Source organism: Chinchilla lanigera, unplaced genomic scaffold (genome assembly GCF_000276665.1).
Source record: "Chinchilla lanigera isolate Chin_1 unplaced genomic scaffold, ChiLan1.0 scaffold00006, whole genome shotgun sequence".
NCBI classification, from domain to species: domain Eukaryota; kingdom Metazoa; phylum Chordata; class Mammalia; order Rodentia; family Chinchillidae; genus Chinchilla; species Chinchilla lanigera.
This window is the reverse complement of record NW_004955407.1, coordinates 8,187,338-8,193,083: the sequence shown is the minus strand read 5'-3', so window position 1 is coordinate 8,193,083 and position 5,746 is coordinate 8,187,338. Positions and strand designations below refer to the sequence as shown.

General features: G+C 33.8%; 1 long non-coding RNA gene across 1 annotated transcript; it reads right to left on the bottom strand.

Annotated features, from left to right (window-relative positions):
* Positions 1-3,029: 3,029 nt before the first annotated feature.
* Positions 3,030-3,939, bottom strand: LOC102027715. Its single transcript, XR_259559.1, has 3 exons — positions 3,526-3,939; positions 3,246-3,379; positions 3,030-3,127 (listed from the first exon to the last, which is right to left on the bottom strand). It is a non-coding gene; the product is annotated as an uncharacterized LOC102027715 (long non-coding RNA).
* Between the last annotated feature and the right edge of the window lie 1,807 nt (positions 3,940-5,746).

Below are 5,746 nucleotides of genomic sequence, written 5' to 3'. Positions count from 1 at the left end.
AAATGTTCTATAAAAAGTGAAGAAAATTTGACTTAAGAATGAAAACATGTTTATATGTCACTGTAAAAGTTTAAAAAGAAATCAGCATTCCAAAAATTAGAACAAATCTACCTTTACAGAAAGAGAACAAGGACAAGGAAAATAAGTTCCAGTAAATTTTACACATACCTTTCATGAGCAGGTAATGCGAAATAAAAAAAAAAAAAAAAGAAAGGAAGAAAAAAAGAAATCTATGTACCTAATATGGTCAGTGTAAACCAGGAAACTTATTTGTAAGAAAGAAGCAAATTTCTTTTTTTCAATACTAGAATTGATTAGGAAGTTCATTGGGATTTCGGACTATAAAATCATCATATGAAAATAAGTGATTGGGCTAGGGGTTTAGCTCAGGGGCACAGTGCCTGAACGGCAAGCACAAGGGCATGAGTTCGATCCCTGGTACTGAGAAAAAAACAAACAAAAAAAAAAAAAAAAAGAAAGAAAGAAAATGAGTGGTATTTATGTACCTCCAATTCCATTATTTAGTATTAAAACAGTAATTAGAACAAATTACTATTTACAAAGCAATATACATTATAAGGTATTAAAGAAAAATGTGACAAAAAGCACCCTTTATGAAGACAATTAAAATACATCATAAAAACATGTAAACAAAAATAGAGGTAAGTATCATGTTCTTTCAAAGAATCAAAAATATTTTAATCAAAATCAAATTGTTTTGTAAATTAACTCAATAACCATTAGTTTCCTACCTTATTTTTAAAAATGAGCAAGATTTTAATATTTGATAAGATTTTGATAAAATTCATGATTAAAAGCCTGAAGAAAATAATGATAGAAGGTTTTTATCTTAACCTGATAAAAAAAAATCAATGAAAACCAATGGCCAACATCATACTAAAGAGAGAGATGTTAAAAGATAAAAATTCCCCAAATCACCACTTCTGTTCAAAATAGTTTCAAAACATTAGCTAGTACAAATAGATAAGATAAAGAAATAAGTGCATGTGGAGAGTTAAGGAAGAAGTTAAATTATCGCTATCTGTAAGTGACATTATACACTACAAAGAAGACACCCAAAACCACACTGAAAGACACTTAGGCTAGTAACCAAATTCAGAAATACAGGATATAAAGTCAATCCTCAAAATTCAATAGTGTTCCTGTACACCAGTACAAAATTCCCCAAGAGAGAAATTAGGAAAACAATACCTTTCACAATAATGCCAAGAAAAATGAAATACATAGGAATTAAACTAACCAAGATTGTGGAAAAAAAAAAAGAAAGATTATAATACTCTAAAAAAGAGTTTGAAGAGGATATCAGAAAATGCAAAGGCATTCAGTGTTTCTGGATAAGTGGAACCAATAAAATCAGAAAGGCCACAGAGTACTTCCAAAACTGCTTTATAAATTTAAGTAATCTCAATTAAAAATAGCAATAGCATGCCTTACAGAAATGTAGTAAACAATCCTAAAAATTCATATGAAATCAGAAGAGACCTAGAATAGAAAAAGCAATCTGGGCAACAAGGGCAAGGTAGGGGGAATCACAAGCCTAGTCTTCAAATTATTACAAAGCTACAGTGATAAAAAGACAGCATGATTATTATATTGCATATTGCTACCTTCAAAATAGTTTTCTATTGTCTTTTTAAAAACAGCATGATATTGGCTAAACAAACAAAAAATAACATACTTATGGATCTAGGGAATAGAATGGAAGATGCAGAAATAACTCCAGGCATATTCAGCCATATTATCTTTGATAGAGGCATCAAATACTGAGGAAAGATAGGCTCTTTAATAAATAGTGCTGGGAAAAGTGCCTTTCCATAGTCCAAAGGTTGAACATAGACCTGTAACTCTCACCATGCACTAAGCTAAAATCAAAGTGTATCAAAGATCCAAATATTAGAACAGAAATAATTATTTTCTGGAAGACAAAACAGGTAAACACTTTAAGACGTAGATGTAGGCAGTTTCTAAAGAGATCTCTGATTGCACAAGAAAAAATATCAAGAATCAACAAATGGGATCACATCAAACTAAAAAGCTTTTGTACAACAAAGGAAACCATCAACAAAATAAAGAGACAATTTGTAGAATGGGAATGATTTTGCAGCTACTCCTCAAAGAAATAATATTTAAATTATTTATTCTTACAAAGAACCAGTTCTTCAGTTCTTTAACTTTTTGTACTTTGTCTTAATTTCCTTGATTTTTACTCTTATCCTTATGACTCCCCTCTTTAATTTCAATTTGGGCTGGAATTGTTGTTTCTCAAGTATTGTAAGATTTCTCTGAATGTAATCTATGTGAGCTTGCTCTGTTTGCCTAATGTGAGCACTGACTGTGGTGCATTTTTCTCTTAGAATTGCTTTCATAGTGTCCCAGCATTGTGCAGTCATTGTCATTAACTTCCAGAAATTTCTTAATTTTTTATTTCATTTCTTCTGTGACCCATTAGTTAATTAGGAGTGTCTTATTAATTTTCCAGGAGCTTCTAATTCTTTTGTGATTTATGTACTGCTGATTTCTATTTTCATTGTACAGTGGTCTGATTACAAAATGAATGTACTGCAGGGCATGAGGGTGCACTCCTGTAATTCCAACACTTGGGAGGCTGAGGCAGGAGGATCACTGTGAGGCCAGCCTGGGCTACAAAGTGAGATTAAGCCCAGCCTGGACTGCATAATGAGACCCTGTCTCAAAAAGACAAAATAAAAAATGCAAATAGTACTGCAAATATATACTGAAAAGAAAAATTGAAAAAATCTGAAATTCAACCATACAAAATGTATCAACTAGCAACATTTGAAAGAGAAATAACATCTAGAATACATAGAGAATTCAAAATAAAACTGGGCCCCCAAATATAAAGACCCAGTTATGTATAAATGGGTACCTGGTGATAAAGTATTGTATCTAGTGGATGAAATTTCAAGGTGACAAAATATTCTAGCACAGTGTTATTAATTACTTTTCTGTCACTGAGACAAAATACACAGCACAACTACTTACAGGAGGAGAAATTTATTTTCATTCACCATTTCAGGAGGTTCAGTCTCTGGTTGGTTGGCTCCAAAGTGGAAATACCATGGTGGGAGGGAATGGAAGAAGAAAGCTGTTTAACCCATGGATCCAGGAAGCAGAGAGAGAGAGGAAAAAAAGGGAATCATTGGGAATAAGAACACACCCATTTAGGTCATGTCACCAGGGACCAACTTTTAAATAAGCCATACCTCCTAGCAGCACAAGCAGGCATGAATTCATCAGTAGCACTAGGCCTTGGCATTATCCACACAGTGCTGATTGTTCAAGCACAAGTAATAAAGATTAATAGGATCATACAGGTTTCCACTGAGATTTCAAAGACCTAGGAGATTGGGAAATATGTGGCAGTACTAAAGTTCCTTCAAGAAATTCCTGATAGAGCAGCACATATGTGAGGCTGTGAAAGAGAGGCTAAAGTGTCAGTCAAGACCCAAAGAAGTTACAGATGACAGATAATTGGATACTCACCAAGATATGTTGCAGGAGATGAGTAGAGCCTTCACAAGACAGTGGCCCTGTGGGCCACCACCAATAAAACCACGGAGACGGGGCTACTCAATCTGTTTATAGCACAAATCATGCCATATTTCCTGAATGTCAGATATGTTGCTATAGAACTTAGAGTTTGCCTTGGTGAAATTCAGTTTTGCTTTGTTCTAATTTTCTCATTATTTTTCCATTCTTCCTTTTGGAACAGGGATATTTGCCTTGAACTTTTGGTTCAAATTATGTACATTACTTTTTGATTTTTACAGAGCCATTGCCTTAAATCTTGGTTGAGAATTTGGAGTCAGACTCATAAGCAATGCTGGAATACCTAAAATTTTGATGACTCCTGGAGAAGGATTAAAAGCATTCAGAATTATGGGATGGACAGGTAACTTTGGGAGCCATAGACAGAATTCTGTGATTGGAATAAATGTCTCATAAAGGCCCATGTGTTATGGGTTTGGTGAGTAGACAAAGGCATTATTGTGACATAGGGGAACCTTCTTGAGATGGGGCCTACTTGAAAAAAGCTAAGGTCACTGGGTTTAGCCACTGAAGAATTAATGGAACTCCAGCACTTAATGCCTCTCTCTCAGCTTCTTGGCCACCATGAGGTGAATATTTTCATCGATCATGCACCCACATTATAATGTACTCCTTCACCAAAGGACCAAGAACACCACAGGTAATCAACACAGGAGAGTTTCTAGCCTCAAATCCATAAAACAAGGATTCAAAACATTTTTCTCTTATTAAATTGATTTATTCCAGGTATTTTGTGCAGTAATAGAAATTTGGCTAGCACAGAGCTTTACTGAAAATACATAATCTCAGGTCCTATTCCAGAGTTAATGAATCACCCCAACCCTAGGTGGCTTCTTTGCATATCAATATTTCAGAAGCATTGCTTCTTCAAGAATCTATGAATGGGCAAAACACTATCAAAGAACGAATACTAGTAGAACATGGTGGATGTAAAGTTGCTCTACCAGATATGAAAATATTATTACTAGAATGCATTTAAGGTATTTAAGGTATGATGACAGTATTACTAGAATGATATTTAGGGTAAAGTGGCCTTCATATATGAATAGATTGACAATAAACCAAATGACAAATAGTAGAGCCCATTGATTATAGCAACTTCATATGAAATCAGGGTAAAAGATGAAAGTTTACAAACTGGTGGTGATAATATCTCTTCACTGTCTTCAGAACAATTTTTGTTCATGGTATATATGTACATTCATGTATATCTACAGTATGTACATGTGTGTGCACACCTGCAGTGTGTGTGTGTGTGTGTGTTTACTACATAGGTTGAATACTCTAGAGATGTATATAAAAATTTTAAAAAGTAATTATAGGTGAATAATTTTATGAGTTGGATAAAAATATGTTGCTATATATCTCAGTTAATTCAGTCTCCTATATAAAATCTGATAGATTCAGTGGTTTAAACAAAATAAGTTCTTTTTCTTATAGTTCTACAGGGTAAAAGTCCAAGATCAAAATTCCAATTCTTTCAGTTTCTGAAGCAGACTCTTCTTACCTTGTAAGTGGGTACTTTTTTCACACATACCCATTCTTCTCAGAACATGTGGTGAGACAAAGAAAAACAGATATAGCATACTCCTTTTCCTATGAAGCTACCAAACCTAGCATTTCATGACTGTATCTATCATGGACTGAATGTGTCTTCCCTTTGGTGATTTAAATGTATCACACAAAATTCTTTTCATTGACAATCTAATCCCAAACCCCACATGTTGACCATATTTGGAAGTGAGACTTGTGAGAAATGACTAGCATTAGATGAAGTACCATGAAGGTAAGGTCTCTGTGATGAAATTACTGGCTTTATAAAAAGAAGACAGTCCTTAGCTAGCATGTGTGCTATGTTTGTCTTATCATGTGATGTGATGTCCTTTGCTATTCTATGATGCTACTAGAAGGTTCTCACCAGATACTGTTGTTATGCCCTTAGACTTCCTAGCCTCAAGAGTCATGACAAATAAATCTCTATTCTTTTTTAATTATGTGATCCTAAGCTATTTGTTATAGCTACAGAAAATGGACTAAAACACTCTAAATTCATATATTGAAGTTGAAATGTCCAATTGTGACTTACATGGAAATAGGATTTTGTAAAAATAATTAAATACAAATTCAGAGTGTCAGGTTATATTTTGATAGGGTT